We start from the raw sequence: 16,490 nt of genomic DNA on the forward strand, positions 1-16,490 counted from the left end.
ATTTTATTTTTCATTTATTATTTAACTATGTACTTACTTTTAAATTATTATTTTTTAATGTAATGTAACCCGCAGACAAGCTTTGGCTTTGCGGGAGCAAAAATACAATTACGTATGTTAATGATTTGTTAAAATGAATAAAACTTTTTTTTAAAAATAGATCGCACCACTTACCTGTTAGTACCTACCCACAGTAAGAATGGCAACATCTTAACCAAGGCTCAGTAGGCATCAAATAAATTCAACGAGTAACACACATATAGTAAATGTGGCGTAGCCACAAATATTTAATTGTATTTTCAATTTTAATTACACTGATTTCAAAAAGTAATTTACTTTTCTGAAAGTTCGTTTTTTATTCGCACAAATCTTGTTTGTAATGAACTTATTATTCATGTTTGTTGGGCAGAGTTTGAAAAATCCCAGTACACTCAAAATCCAGTACAACTCGTTGGTTTGGAGCAGGCTTGAGAGTGGATCGGTGATGTTGAGTCCATACCTGGCGAGATATTATCTCATATTGGAGAGGGTTCGGAAAAAAATTACCCTCGATTGAATTAAATAGTAATTACCCGAGGTTCTATCCCACTGCATTTTTCTAGGGCATGCTGGAGACCAACAACTTGCAAGTTAGAAAATATGGGTTCACACTGATCCACTTTTTCAGGCTGATCAGACGTTTCACTGAGAGCTCGGCCATTTTAAAGATCATCAATTTTAATGTTCCGGATGGATGTCTCTGAGAGCGTCAGCGCAGACTTTCGGCTTCCAGAACCATCCTGCCTCTGGTTATGTCAGTTAGAAGATTAGTTATTCAGTTTGACATGACCACTTTGGAGATAGACATCTTTTACATCAATAAAAGTATATTTAAACGGCAAATAATCTTGCTATTCGAGAGTATTCTTCCTTCATAATATTAAACAAATGCTCAAGGATTTCTGGGTTCAAGGTTTCCTTCTCAATAGACCTTGACAGGTCGCAAGGCCACCAGGAGCTAAAAGCATAGCACTAACATCACCTCTAAGAATAAGTATAAAGGTTCTTGACATGATATGTTGTCTCAATTTAACGCTTAAAACATTTTCTTATGTTATGTTATTTTGGCCAAACAATGAATAAGAATTATTAATTTAATAATATGTTTCTTTGTTTTCAGAAGGGGTAAGTTTTAACGGCTTTCTACGAAAAAGCCTTTTCTCTGAGTGCTTCCTTAAAAAAATCATCCGGACGTTTTTTAAAAAGGTAATCATCATTATATTTTTAGTTTTATTAGATTATTTATTCATTTTCGCATACCATGCAAAATGAAACATGAAAAATATTGTATCCCCACTGGGGTAGCCCGTGCTGAGGACACTTATTTATTTATCATTATTAAACGTGGTATATTAAAATAAAACTAATTGGTTAATTTTGAATAACATATTTAAATGCTTAGAACATTTTAATATAATTTATTCATTTATTTATTAGTGTGTAAACGGCAAAAATGTATTTTATAAATATAAACATTAATACATTTGACTTAACAGTGTTCTATTACAAAATTATGAAATAATATAATAACAATATATCAATACATACTCGTATTACACAGTTGTTTTATACACTATTCTTTGATATAAATTTGTATTAAAATGCTTAAAAAATCAAATTAATAATAAAATAAAAAAATAGAATAAAAATAAAGATCACCCGGTATATTCGAAATAGCAAGAATCATAAATCATTGATTTGATGGGATTGTTGCAATGTATATTGAATACCTTAGATATAATACTAACTGTCTCCTCATAAGAGCTCAGGGGTTCTCAACTGTTAATGTAAAAACAAAATATAAAATGATTCAAAATAATAAACCCTTAAAAAAAAAAATTATTAAAAATAAAAAAATAAAAAAAATAGTTTTAAAAACTTAAAAAAAAAAACAAATATCTAGTCATAAGTTTATAGATATATTTAACGTGTGTTTATTTAAAATTTATTTTTCTCTTTTTACAAATTAATATAAATACATAAACAGCAGTCAGAATCCTAAATTATTTCTTTCATGGCATGTTTAAACTTCATATGGCTAATGTGAAAAACGACAATACAACTGATTTGGTTCCCTAGACTGTGCAATTTTGCAATAGGTGAATGAATAGTTTAATTAATAGCAGCAATATCTATTTGAAATGAGACATTATGTCCAGTAGTCCTAAAAGGTATTCGGAATTGAATTATATTTAGCATGTCAGAAGAGTCTAGCGTGCCATTTATTATCTTAAAGAGAAACATTAAATCACTCAGTTTCCGTCTTCTGAATAAACTTTTCAAATCAAGTGTATTCATTAAGAAGTCATAGTTTAAAGATTCAATAGGAATAGATAGCTTGTAAATAATAAAACGTAAAAATTTTCTCTGCATTCTCTCAAGTTTTAACGAATGAACTCCGTAAAATGGGCTCCAGATGCTTGAATTGTATTCAAGTATGCTCCTGACTAGAGATACATACAAAGTTTTAAAAGATAAATTGATTTGAAATCTTTAACCGTTCTCAAAATTTAAGTAGTTTAGGTCATATATAAAAAAAACAGAGTTCTCCAAACTCAATTTGCCCACAACATTGACCAATTTCAAACAAAAAAATATATATTTCGTTTTTGGATTTTTGGATTATGAATACTTAATCACGAATTGTAACGACGCGAAAGCCAATGCAATCAGCAAAACTGGAGTTCGTCATAAAAAGTCATCCTTTACAAAATCGTGTCATTGAGTGAGTTGCATTCGATGACTAGGCAGCCATTACCTAAATGAAAAATGTATCACCGATTCAAATGAATGAAAAAAGTTTCAGAGTTTCGCGAAACACTTTTGTTCTAAAGCTGAGTGCCTTGTAATTAAAATGGACCGGATCCCTCAAAAATAATTGGAAAGGATTTTATATAAACATTTACTAGAATATTTGCAATTAATGCACCGTCGAGGTATTTTATTCATTGAAAAGAAAAAGGAAAACGCTGTTTTATTTTTATATTCGTTAGAACAATGATAGGCTATAAAAAATATGTTATTAACATATTACAACAAAAATGAAGAATATTTGCGAGAAAACAATAAAGAAGTCCTAGTATCTACAGCGTTTATGACCTGGCATTGGCTGGTTTAAGCGGCCACTTTACACACTGTGTAACATTCACCATTCCGCCCATATTTGAACATCTGTATTGCATTGGCATGCAGCATATATCGATCATCTGTTAATGTAAGGTGATCCGCATTACGCTTTAAGTGTCAGTCTAGAAAACATGAAATATTGCACGAAGGAAGCACCTTTATGAACAATATTTCATGTTGACCTTCCCAGGTATCGAAACCGGGACTTAAAGCATCAAGTAAATGAACGTGCTAACCACTACGCAGCGAGGCGGACTATCTCCACTCGACTTCTCTGTTAATTTTTTTTACCTGAGAGTAATCTCGTCCAGGATTTTGGTTTTCCCACGCAGAACTGTATTCTTGATCCGTCCGGAAACAGATTTTGTATTAAATTTCAATATCGTCTAATTTAGAAAAAATAAAGTTAAAAATAAAAACACTCGTTTTAATATCCACAAAGAATAAAAAGTAAACAATTTTTTTCCTGGTTTACAAAGATCTCTAAATCAAAAATTCTTTAAAACGAGTTTAATTTTTGGTAAATTATAATAATTTACTATTAAAATCGATAGTATTTTAATAAAATCTTTTTTTGAGATAATCTACAAATCCAAAGATAAAAACAAAGAAAAATGTACGCAAATCGGTTAGTAAAGAAATAAGTTTATCTAAACTCATTAATTTAATAAGTGTGATTACCATAAACAACTTAAACAAATACAACCATAAACAACTTAAACAAATACAAACTAATACCACTTTCGGACAAAGGGATTTAAAGTATTATTCAATTAAAATCTATAACCTACTTTCACTATCTATTAAAGCAATTAGAAATGAGAAAATGTTTAACAAGGCTATAAAAACGTGGATAGTGGAGCTAGGTAGAAGTAAAATGGATTGTCTCATTCGCCCATACCAATGCTGAATCAACTGCTCCACAACTGTATAGCTTATGCTAGGTTTTTGTTGTTTTCATTGTGTGTTTTGTAATATAAATAATATAGATGTACATAAATACCTTGTTTTTAAAACTGTCTGAATATTTGTTAATTATGTTGATTTTTTAAGTTAGCCTTCTTTGTTTATTCTCAAATGTAATTTAAAAAAACTTAATTGTTAAGTGTCCTCGGCACGGGAAACCCCAGTGAGGTCACATTATTTTTATTATTAATTATAGTTTGTAAGCGAAAAATATGAATAAATAAATAAATACTTATGTGTGCTCTACTTCAAGATTTAAAATTTACTCAAATAAATAAATATTTTGTATTAAATTCTAAAGTCTGTTCATTTTTACAAGAATTTCCAAATAAACAAACCAGCCGCGTGATATCCGATGGAGCATATTTTAGACATATCGTCTTAATTTTAACGGTCACGGTAAAATTACTAGTGTAATTATATTTGTTTGTACCTATATAAATTTGAGAATATTTGTGTTTTTCATTTTATTTTATAAAACTCCATGGTTTGTGATTTTAATAAAAATTTCAAAAGCAACGCCTTGGTTTAATATATTATTGAAAAACAAAAATATTAGCGTTCTTATAAATAATCGAAATATTTCAATTTTGGTGACCATTTTTAACCAGTTATAAATAACTCACCATTAGAAAATGGAAATCAAATTGTGGTAGAGTGGGGTTCGAACCTCGGTTCTCTCTGCTCCGTGAGTCTGCAACACGCCACGGAAACAGAACCAGATTCAAATAATATAGTTACTTAAGAAAATATATTTTGACGATGATTTTTATCAAAACCATGATTAAAATTAAGCGAGTACTCTCAGGTATAATCTTGCAAAGGAAAATCGACTGGAGATTAGTCACTCTCATGGTGTACTGATAATTTTATTTGCCAGGCATTTAAAAATAAATGATTGTAAAACAATTCATATCGATCCATCGTTTTGTTTTTTATCATGCCGTGTAGATTTATTCCTTGGTGTGAAATGGGCCAATCATGCGATATCACGCAGTGGGCTCGTAATTTGCACGTGTACAGCGGTCCAGTTTCCGTGAATGTACGGTAGTAATTCTATTCGCTCTATAAAGTATTATCGTAATCCCTTTTCCGCACCTAATGGTGCATAGGGCGCTGCATTGGTACACCAATCGTAGCGAATCTTGATCATTACATGAAAGTAAGACGGTCAGTCATACGCTTCGGGTACCAGTCCAGGGACTATGAAATATTCTAGTGTAAAAACACCCTTTTAAATAAAAAAAATATATTAACTATCACCACCCATCAAGGCCGACATCTATGAAGTGTGGTTACAGGATTTTAATACGAAAATACATATTTCAGGTTTTATAAAATAATCACATTATTTTTTAATTGGATTAAACATTGTTTTCCGGAATTTTCGGAATTCGCACTGCAGTTATTTGCAATGAAATATATTTTACCACCCACTCGATTTCGCTGCAGCTATTTTCTTAGAAACAAACCTTTTATGAAATGGAATGTAATTAACCCGACTCTCGTGTACGAAAACAGCTAATAAAGTTTTATGTAATTTTTTTTTGGTTTGAAACCGTTTCCATGCCTTTTGTTGTTAGATATGTAGTTATTTTTTAGTTTTTCTATTAAACCAAAAGAAATAATGTAAACTATGCGTAATTGTTGATTATATTGACAGAATTCCCTATTTGAAAAAAATAAAAAATCTCCACTCTCATGATAAACCAAAATAGTTTAATTTTGGGGGTATTTCAATTCACTATTATTTTACTTTTTAAATAATTATACATAAAAAACATACTCCCAAGAGTTACATCTAACTCATTTTGGAACAAAACACGTTACCTTACCAGAAAAAGTAATTAAACTACGTAACACTGAAAAAATATAACAGATTGATTCTACAATACATAGATTTTTTCGTGTTCATATCATACCATATATCTATGCTATTAACTTTTTAATAATTAAAAAAGGAATGGCCCATGCTCAGGCGCTGAAGTCTTTGTGAGCATTTTTTCCAATTCATTTTATAGCTTAATTTTAAGATGTATTTTTCTAAAGTGTATTTTTGTAATTATATTTCTTTGTAAATAATATGTGTATGTAAAAATTAACAAATAATAAAAAAAAATATATAAAAAAATATTAGGTAGTCGGCAGTAAAAAAAATATTATTAAATTGATAAAACATTTGTGAAGAAAAAAAAATCAGTTGATTCAAAATAATAATAATAAAATTAAATTTTGACTTTTACATAAAATACATAATAGACGCATACATCCTCGAGACATATCGTTTAAGACTCATACTAACATTTTTTGACGTTCTGTAGCATTTCGAAAGAAAAGAAAACGGAAATCAAGTTGGGGTCTGATCTGTGAGTCCGCAACATGGTCTAAAATAGGCTTCTTTGCCAACTGTAGTTTAGATAAAAATCTTTATGAACTATTAGTTGTGGAAGTTCAGTATAAGAGATCCAGCCCCAGGTAGCAGGCGAGCGTAGATATGACTTAAGATTTTCTTAGAGATGTAATATTATGTTTTGAAAAACCTGAGTAAATAAGTTTTAAAAAACATTAATTAATGATGCATTTAGATAAAATTATAAACAAGATGTAGAGCATTGGACACGCCTACAAGATGATCAAAAACGCTTTATTTTACGATTAAGCTAGAAGCAAAATGATATTATTTCAAAATAAACTATCGTAGGCACGTGTTTATGGTGTTCAATCGTAATTTTTTTATCTTCTTATTTAAATAAAATGATTACATTAGTATAACGTTTCCTTTATTTTTTTTCTGCACCTAATGGTGCATAGGGCACTGCATTGGTATACCAATCGCAGGGTATCTTGTTAATTTTTGCTACATTAAGTTAATATAATCAGTTTTGCCATAGGAATTATTTTTTAATTTAAAAAAAAAAATTAAAATGTACTGTAAATAATTTTTGTAAAAAACTCATTTCGGGAGGTGCAAATAACAATATTTATTTACAGACGTTTTTATATTTTGAAATATAACATTATTTATAAAAGCAGAATAAAAATTATAATACATTTCAAATTAAAAAGACATGAAAAAGTTTTAAAAATAACAAAATAAACATATTAAAAGGAATGAAAATAAATTCGAAATGATAAATACCTAAAATAATCTGGGAAAGAAAAAATAAAAATATAAAAATTACATGTCTGTATGAAATATTTAAGCATAAAAACACCTTGTTAAATAAATATTTTAAATCAACCATGTTGGGAATTGAACCGGAGACCTCTTGCATGGTAGGCAAACGCACTGACCACTACACCACGAGGCCGACAGTGTGTCTAAGTCTCATACAAATTAGAGGCTGCGGAAATGATTGAACGATTTGACAATTTTATACACGCTCAATGTTCAGAATTGTTTTTCTGTGTTGAGAATTGAAAGTGATGTTTTTTGCTTGAAATAATAAAATGCAAGAATGTGGACAGGTTTGTTTTATTAAGAAGCCGATTATTACAATTGTCATGAACATTATAATATAAATATGTAGGTCAATAGATTGTAGGTAATAAAAGGTGGTTACATCACTCGTATTTAAAATATTAACTACTCTTGCTAGTACATGATTGCCCCGCAGGGAAAGGCAGAGTAGATAGAACGCCATATGCGTCTATTCTAAGTTATAATTTAAGATAATCTCATATTGATACAATTTTGTTACACTTCTTTTCACTGTAATCGACAATCTTATTGCTTTTTTTTACCTCCGTAAAAATATCGAAGTTTGTCAGATCATGGCTTACCTTTTCGTTTTCATTGTCAAAGCACACCTATCAGTAATTTCTGGTTCTTAATAAGTAAAACTACTGCCCATGCGACTCGATTTTGGAAACATTTTCATGACAGAATCAAAGAAGTTTCTATAGCTTTTCTATTTACATCAATTAAGAAAAAAAAAATCCTTTATCTTCCCTGAATTCCCTCTATTCCTTTTTTATTATTTTCTCTTTTATATCCGTTAACAATCAATTGATTATGTTTTCAGAAATGAATTGAATTAAAAACATCACCATTTTTTTATTGGCTAGTTGCAATAATTGAATAAAATGTTTAGCAATTAGCCAACCAACGTCTGATAAAAAAAAAAAATTAATAAATGTTAAAACCAAATATAAAAACTTATTTTGTAGCAGTTGCCTGGTCGTGTAAAAGATTCAACATTTACAACACGTGTTAAACCTTACGCTCCTGACTTGCATATTTCAACAAAAATGGAAGCCGACAAAAGTCACTCCAATTCACAAAAAATCAGAAAATCAGCTATTAAAAAAAAAATAGACGAGTAGCTGTATTATTTGCTTCAGCAAAAGTTTTCGAGATGATTGTGCGCTCCTATTTCTATAATCAAGTCTATAATGCCATATAGGATTACCAACGCGGATTTAGACCAACAAGATTTCCTGTAACAAAACTCTTGAATATTTCAAACCACATTTGAAATTCGTTGGAAAAATTTTCACGTCTCGATGTTGTATATACCGACTTTGAAAAGGCTTTTAAAAAGGTAGATCACGATATATTACTTGAAAACAACAAATTTGGTTTTACTTCCAACCTTTTGGCATTTATGTCAAGTTATTAACATTATCGTCGACAGTATGACACCTACGGGAACCACATGTCTTAAGAATACAACACAAATTCTAGAATTCCCAAAGGACCCAACCTGGGCCCTCTTCTTTTCCTTCTACTTATAAATGAAATTGGTGACTCGATCAAAAACTTCGACTTACTTCTCTTTACTGACGAGGTCAAAACAAAAAAAGATAAGTTATTATTTTTTTAAATTTTATTTCAACAGAGAGGGAAAACATTTTTGAGAAAGGAATATGGAAGTCTAGGAATTTACAGGAGTTAAGACCTGTCATTGGCTAGTTTAAGTGGACACTTCACACACTGTGTAACATTTACACACTGTGTAACATTCACAAATGTTTTCCCTCTTTTCCTTTTATCCCTCTCTGTTGAAATAAATTTTAATATGAACAATTCCCTAGGATGGAAATCCAGCCAGTCTGCAAGCATTTAGACATACTTAAACATTGTTGAATTAACTGCCCGGTAAAAGAAGAAGCATAAAAATTGGAAAATCGTTTTTAAGAGTTGCCTGGTAGGTGATTTAGTTCAGCCGGATGAATCTCACCCACGTGATAACGGTTTCAGTTTTTTTACTTTATAAGATTCAACAGATGGAAGAGTTTAGGAAATGTGGATGTTCGAACATGGGCAGAATGGTGAATGTTACACAGTGTTCAAAATGGCTTCTTAAACCAGCCAATGACAGGTCATAAGCCCTGTAAATTCCTAGACTTCCATATTCCTTTCCCTAAATTTAAATATGAACAGCTCCCAATGGAGGAAATCCAGCCAGTCTGCAAGCATTTGGACATACTCAAACATTGTTGAAGTTATTTTTTGTTTTGTGCACCATTTTGTGAAAAGGACCTATATTTTATTGTAATGGGATTTGTTACAATCAATACAGTAAAATAGTTTTTGCAAACAAAGTTTTGTAAAATTTCCATTGAAAATAAAGGTAAAAATGGCATTTTTCAATTAAACATTATAAAAGCGCCATCTATAATATTAAAATTAGTTTCATATTTCTGTTGAGAATCACCTTAATTTGTACCTTATATTTACAGCCTGCTCTACGTGATGGGTCAAACCACCCGTAAAGTTATGCAGGCTACAATTGTTAATGAAAAATAAATAAATTAATTAAACTAAATAAATAGATTATCAAATTTTTAGTTTTATGTTTATCTGATAGTATAAATTTATTTTCGCCTTCTTTGTTCAACATTCTAAGCTTGTTTACTTAACGCGGCGAGGGTCTGTAGTACTGGAAGCTAACTGTTGACATTCCGTCAACAGTTCGTCGCCAGTTCACGTCTAAATATTGAGACGCATATTGGATTCTGGAGGACGGAAAGGAGTTGGTGACTAACAGAGAGACCTAGAGGCTGTGTTTGGAAGCCATATTCTCAAAATATCATCATCTCCTTATCTAAACCCAGTGATGCATATGTCATGTCATATGTATGGTCACTGCAATAGCACAATTATTTGTTACGTGAAGGTAAGGTAATTAGTCTTACGCTTTAAGTGCCAGTTAAAGGACAATGAAATATGACAACGTATAACCAAATTTAAAACAAATGTTTCAAATGCATTAACCAGGAATTGAACCTGGGACATTAATCATTTAGCATTTTCAGGATTTTCATCTGAGAGTCAAAAACACCCGTCCAGGGTTCTTGTTTTTTTTCACTCTCAAAACTGTATTTTTCATCCGCTTGAACACGGAAATGAATGAAGTATTATTAAATCAGATACATTTAAACCTTGTCAAAAAAACATATTTGTTAGGGTTAGCTTACTAAAAGTTTAAAAACCTTTAAGGCTCTCAAGGTTAGAAATAATGGGATTAAATATTGAATATAATGATATTTTTGTATTTTAGTAATACGTTTAATTAAAAATTAGCATTTATTTCACCAAGCTGAAAGGGTACATACATGAGCCTACCGCAACATGAAAAAAAAACAAAAATCGTATTAATTATTGTAATTCATAATATCAATTTGAATTCGACAAATTACTTATATAACCCGGAAACAGGTAGCCATAAATTAAGTGTTATTTCACACCGCGCAATGCTAGTAAATTATCATAGATCACTTTTGCTTTTATTGTCCTTGTAAATAATTACAGTTTGCATTTATAATATTTGCTTAATGAAGGCATTTAAAATCATGTCGATCAACGTGTTAACCTTTTCGAATGTAGTAACTAAAAGAACGTTCAGCTCAAGATGTAAGCATTTTTTAAAACAAAAATGTGTTACACATTTATTGTTTTATTTATTTATGAAAAATAAAAACATGAAACATGCAGTTTCATATAATATGCACCTTAAACGATAAACCACGGAAGTCACATTGAACAATATGTTCAGGAAACAAAATTTCGTGAATGGGCGTTTTCTAAAACATGATATCTGTTGCAAATGAGATAATTTTATTCTACAAAGAACTTTCAATGTACCAAAAAAGATTATTGAATAATAAATCATCATTATTCCCTTTCCGCCACTATCGGTGCGTAGAGGACTGCATTGGTACACCAATTGCAGCGTATCTTGTATACTTGTAATCATTTTTGTAACAAGAAGGTAAGATGATCAGTCTTACGCTTAATGTGCCAGTCTAGAGGACAATGAGATATCTTATTGTAATGAAACCCTTTAAAATAAATGTTTTATGTCGACCATGTCAGGAATCAAACCCGAGACCTCTTGCGTGGTAGGCAAATGCGCTGAGCACAACAACACAAAACCGACCAATAACTTATACAAAAATAATAAATTAATTGTTAAAGTAATTAATAATAAAAGGAATCAGAAAATTAACGTATTTTTGAATACTGATGTTAGTGCATCAATATAAAGTAGACTTTTTTTAGTGTGAAAAAGATATTTATTTCAACTTAAAAAAACATTTTCATGACGAAAGTGGACTTTAATGTTTTATATTCAAGTATGAAATAGCTTATTGCCATAATTTCTGCATTTTAAATTTTAAAATGTTAAAAAGTAAACTTCCGTGTTTCTCCTCTAAGGTACAGACATAATATTTCCTGGGACTTTTCGGAATAACTCATTTAGGGGCAATTATATCAAAATAATATTTATTTTATCAAGGACACATTTGCGTTCTTATAATTTACCCAAAAAATTGATTTCGAAGGCCATTTTAAACGATTTGTAAAAAACTCACTATAAGAAAATGGAGATCATGTTGGGGTAGAGTGGGATTCGAACCACAGACGCGAGTCCGAGATACTATCCACGGGACCATAACCCGATAGTAAATTTATTGGGGTACTTAGGTTTAACTAGTGGTTCCCCGAAGATGCGGCTTCCTTTATGATGTAAAGCGTGCCCTTTATAATGTGTGATGGTGTTTTTTCATCTGCTTTGCAGAACCTACATCTAGAAGTATCGGAAAGATTCATTCTAGCGCGGTGTTTGTTCAATCTGCAGTGCTCTGTAAGGGCTCGAGTGATAACCTCACTTGATTTTGGCTGAGCTTTATTTTTAAGTTACGACTTAGTAAGGTCAGTAATTAAATTACTCATGGGAACTGTAAACGCTTTCATAAAAACATTCTTTGACGTTAAAAAAAATATTTTTTTCAATTAAAGAAACCGTGTGTTTAAAATAAAAGCATATAGCAAAATTAAGAATAATTTAAACCACACGAATACTTAATGATGGTTCAAATCATTATTCAATTAGTTTATTTATTATATGTATTTGAATTTGATGATGTTTTATTTATTTATTTGACACTTTATATACATATACAATATATATATACATATAAGGGCGGGCATATTGCCATATGAGCACTCTCAGATAAACAGGCGAAGTGGGATTATTTAAAATATTGTGAAGAAGTGATAGAATGTGAATGTTTCTTCTAGCCAGTGTAGTTGCGTGCGATACTCGGTTATGTGGTCATATTCTGCAGTCGTTCTAACTTATCAAGCAATTCAGAGTAAGCATCTGGATAACATACATCCGCGTAGTCAAGGAGTGGAAGAAGTAAGCTCTGGACTAATGTTTGCTTAACATTAATTGGTAAGAAATTCTGTAATCTTTTAAGTGAGTGCAAACTGCTATAAAGTTTACGGACTAACTTCGTTAACCTGATCGTGCCACCCTAAATGCTTATGAATGATAATACCTAAGTTTTTGACTGAAGTCATGAATGGAATTTCTGTACCATCTATTTTGAAAAGAGGAAGTGTGGAAAAATTCACTTTTGAATACATTTGTGACAGTTGATTAAATATTGCCTTAATGTTTAATGTATAGAAATGCTCTGTTCGGGTAGGTAGGATGAATTGCCATTAGACAATATGCCTGCCCTTATGCATATGTATCTAAACTGTAAAAGTGTTTAAATAAATATAATTTTTTTTCTTTCTTAGAATTGGTACGTGCTAAGGTGTTAAGTTATTTTTAAAATGAACACCACTTTATGGGATCCGGCTCATTATTCTTTTTCTTATCACCAGTAAAATATGACATTTGCAATTTGATTTGATTCAATTAGTCATCAATTAATATGTCTAAAAAGTATTTGCATAAAAGACCACTGATTAAAATAAAGTAAAAAACTATATTGTGTTATTGACATAACAATATGACTGCTTTAAGTGACGTTATTATAGAATCAACCGGTTTTGTTGAACAAAAAAGACAATATTTTGCTCAAATAGGTCACAAACGTGGGAGAGTAGTAAGATAGCATCAATATGTGTGACAAAAGTATTTATTTGTTTATCAAAAAATGTGAACGAAATACAAATCAGTACATAACTTTAAAATATAAAGAAAATTTTAATTGATGCTAAACTTAATAATGAATGGTCAATGGTTTTGATTGCATATAAATTATTTATTTATTATTTTGAATAAATCAAGTCCTTTTGTCTTTTAAGGGTGGGAATATTTTATTTTTATTTTTATTTATTTAATTTTACAATACGCCCAAGGGGCATTTACAAAAAATAAACAGATAAGTACAAACATAGTGCGTAAAAAATTAAAAGATAAACAATGCTTTTTTGTATACATTTAGAAACAATAAGAAGCGTACTGCCATGCAAAATAAAAATTGAAACTTTACATAGTGAAAAAGAAAAAAAAAAAAAAAATGGATATAATTAAAGTAATTGAATTAAAAAGCAAATTGTAAATAACTTATAAAGAATTCAAACAAAAAATAAATACATGTTCATATACTTATAAGTATAAAAAAATGGTATCAACAAATTTTTGTTAAAAACAAATAATGAAAATTAGTTAACAGTAAGTATATATGTGAAAATAATATAATATACGGTACACAAAAATATTTAAAAAGTTAGTTCCATTTGTGTAGCAAAATACTGATATCAAATAGGCTCAAATTCATTAGTTAAGTATACCTTGATAAAGATGCTCGTATAGCTTTGAAACCGGTCGATAGAAAAAATTAAAATTAGTAGTTAAAAACAAAGTTGTTGATTTTTTTGATTATATTGAATAACCACAACGTTAGTGCTTCAAATATATAATTTTAATTATAAAATAAATTAAAGTAATCAATTATAGTGTTAAAGAAAATCTCATTTCTAAATCATGATATATTTTTTAATTATGTATAGATATGTCAGGGACAATATGACTTTTATAATTGTTTAAAAGAGACAGTATGAATAATGGGAATATTTTCGAAAATAGTTTTTAAGGCAGAAAATATTTTTTGTTTATTATTAATAATTATAATAATCAGTACAAAAATAATCAAAATACATAATCTCAAAATGAACAAGATGACTTCGTTTGGAAAAAGGAAGCAGACGGACAAGATGCGTCTAGGAATAAGGAATTTCAATGGTTTTGTATTTTAAAAAACTAAGCAAAAATTAAAATATATCTTAATATCATCGCAACGATCGCAACAAAGTTTCATTTTTATTTTATTATTCCGCGCATGACGTCAGTAATTTTCTTCGGTAAGTTTATTTGATTGGTGGGTTGTCTTCCTAGAAACCGGAAATCCATCACAACACTCACCAGTTGATTAAGAAGAACTTGTGGAGTCATTTAAAATAGCAATGTTTTGAGTATGTCCAAATGTTTTTTTGTCCAAATGCAAACAGGCTGGATTTACTCTGTGGGGAGAACAGAGAGGGAAACATTTTTGAAAAGGTAATACAGAAGTCAAGGCATTTACATGACTTATGACCGGTCATTTGCTGATTTAAGTGGCCAAATTACACACTGTGTAACATTTATCATTCTAACCATGTTTGAACATCCCCATTTCCTCAATGCTTGCATCCCTGTAAATGCCAAGACTTTCATATTCCCCTCTCAAAAACGTTTTCAAAATTATAAAACGAATTTTGATCACTTGGGTAGTTAATTTTTATAAAAAATATTTTTTTCGAACTGCGTGACAGAAAACTTTTTTCTTCTAATTTCCAGTTGCACTGAACTTTCTTATCGGAAGATGTTTTCAGCTGTAATACTGACTGAAAAAACATTTTGTCATTTTGTAGTTAAAGATTTTAGTAAAATGCGAAAGGAACTCCGTTTTTTTTATGAAACTGGACAAGATAAATTTGAAAATAGGCTACTCATATATGCCTGCTTTGATTTACATTTACGTGCGATATTTTTTGAATACAAACTACGTACCTATTTTACAAACCAGTCTTAGAAACAAATACCTCTGCCTTCATCAATACTGTAATTATATTTGACTGCCTCGGCAATTCAGTAATAATAGGGACACATTCCTTCCTGGTTTACTATTGACAAACCATCGCTTGTTAGACTATGGTTATTTCTCCACTTGTACAATAATGTTGTATTTTGTATTGTATAAGGCAACAAATAAATCTTGTGTAAGCCAACGCGCGCGCACTAGGTTAACTCGCCAGTTTGTCTTTCGATAGAAATTCGAATAAATATCAGAGAAAAAAAATCAAATGATTTATTTATTTTGTGGCAATCACAAATTACAAGCAACACTTACATAGACACATACAAAACAAAATATAACTCGGTGAAGGATCCTTAATAACTGTCCACAGCATGTGAGTTACAAAACGCATAAAGGATTTTTTTTAAATCTCAAAAACTCTCGATTTAAAAAAAAAAAAATATATATTTTTATTTTATTTATAAATTTAAATTTATGTTTTTTTTTCAATAAACCTAATAAAACAGAGTAGTAAAAAAATTAAGCATAATTATATATTAACGAAACACATATTAATAGAAAAATAGTAAACGAAAAAATCCCACAAAGGCATGGCCTGTTCGTGGGTATACAAGAAAATGTAAATGAATTTTTACTCCTATAATAAATAATGGACAGTTTTAATATTGTTTTATAACATAAGAAAGGAAAAATAAAATATGATGTAAAATATAATATGATATTTTTTTATAGTAATTAAAAAAGGAGATAAAAAATATTTAAAAAAAAAACACAAAAATCCTCCTTATTATTAAAGGGCAACAAAATAAATCATAGAAAAAAAGAGTTCAAATTTTTAGTTAGAATCCAGGATAGTGCATGATTTATTTGGAAAAAAAAATTCTTCAGGGCTATTTTTCTTTGATCAAGATACGCTGCGGTTTGTTTACCAATGCACTGCCCTATGCACTAGTGCAAATTGTGATTTTATTTACAGGTAAGTAAGAAATATAAACTATAAATTGATATTTTTCTGTGGTTCTGTGTGATAC

General features: G+C 29.9%; 1 protein-coding gene across 3 annotated transcripts in view; it reads left to right on the forward strand.

The window, feature by feature from the left end:
• The window catches only part of LOC148273775 (BAR/IMD domain-containing adapter protein 2-like 1), a 349,284-nt gene that overhangs the window by 195,277 nt on the left and 137,517 nt on the right, over positions 1 to 16,490 (forward strand). Inside the window, exon 3 of one of the 3 annotated variants that reach the window (XM_088238213.1) lies at positions 1,160 to 1,245. The exons of the other annotated variants lie outside the window; for them this stretch is intronic. The gene's annotated coding sequence lies outside the window, so the exon portion shown is untranslated. The remainder of the gene's footprint in view (positions 1 to 1,159; positions 1,246 to 16,490) is intronic. 3 annotated transcript variants of the gene reach the window in all.

The sequence above is a fragment of the Micrasema longulum genome, unplaced genomic scaffold, assembly GCF_059751315.1.
Source record: "Micrasema longulum isolate JH-2025_06_02 unplaced genomic scaffold, ASM5975131v1 h1tg001837l, whole genome shotgun sequence".
Classification (NCBI taxonomy): Eukaryota; Metazoa; Arthropoda; class Insecta; order Trichoptera; family Brachycentridae; genus Micrasema; species Micrasema longulum.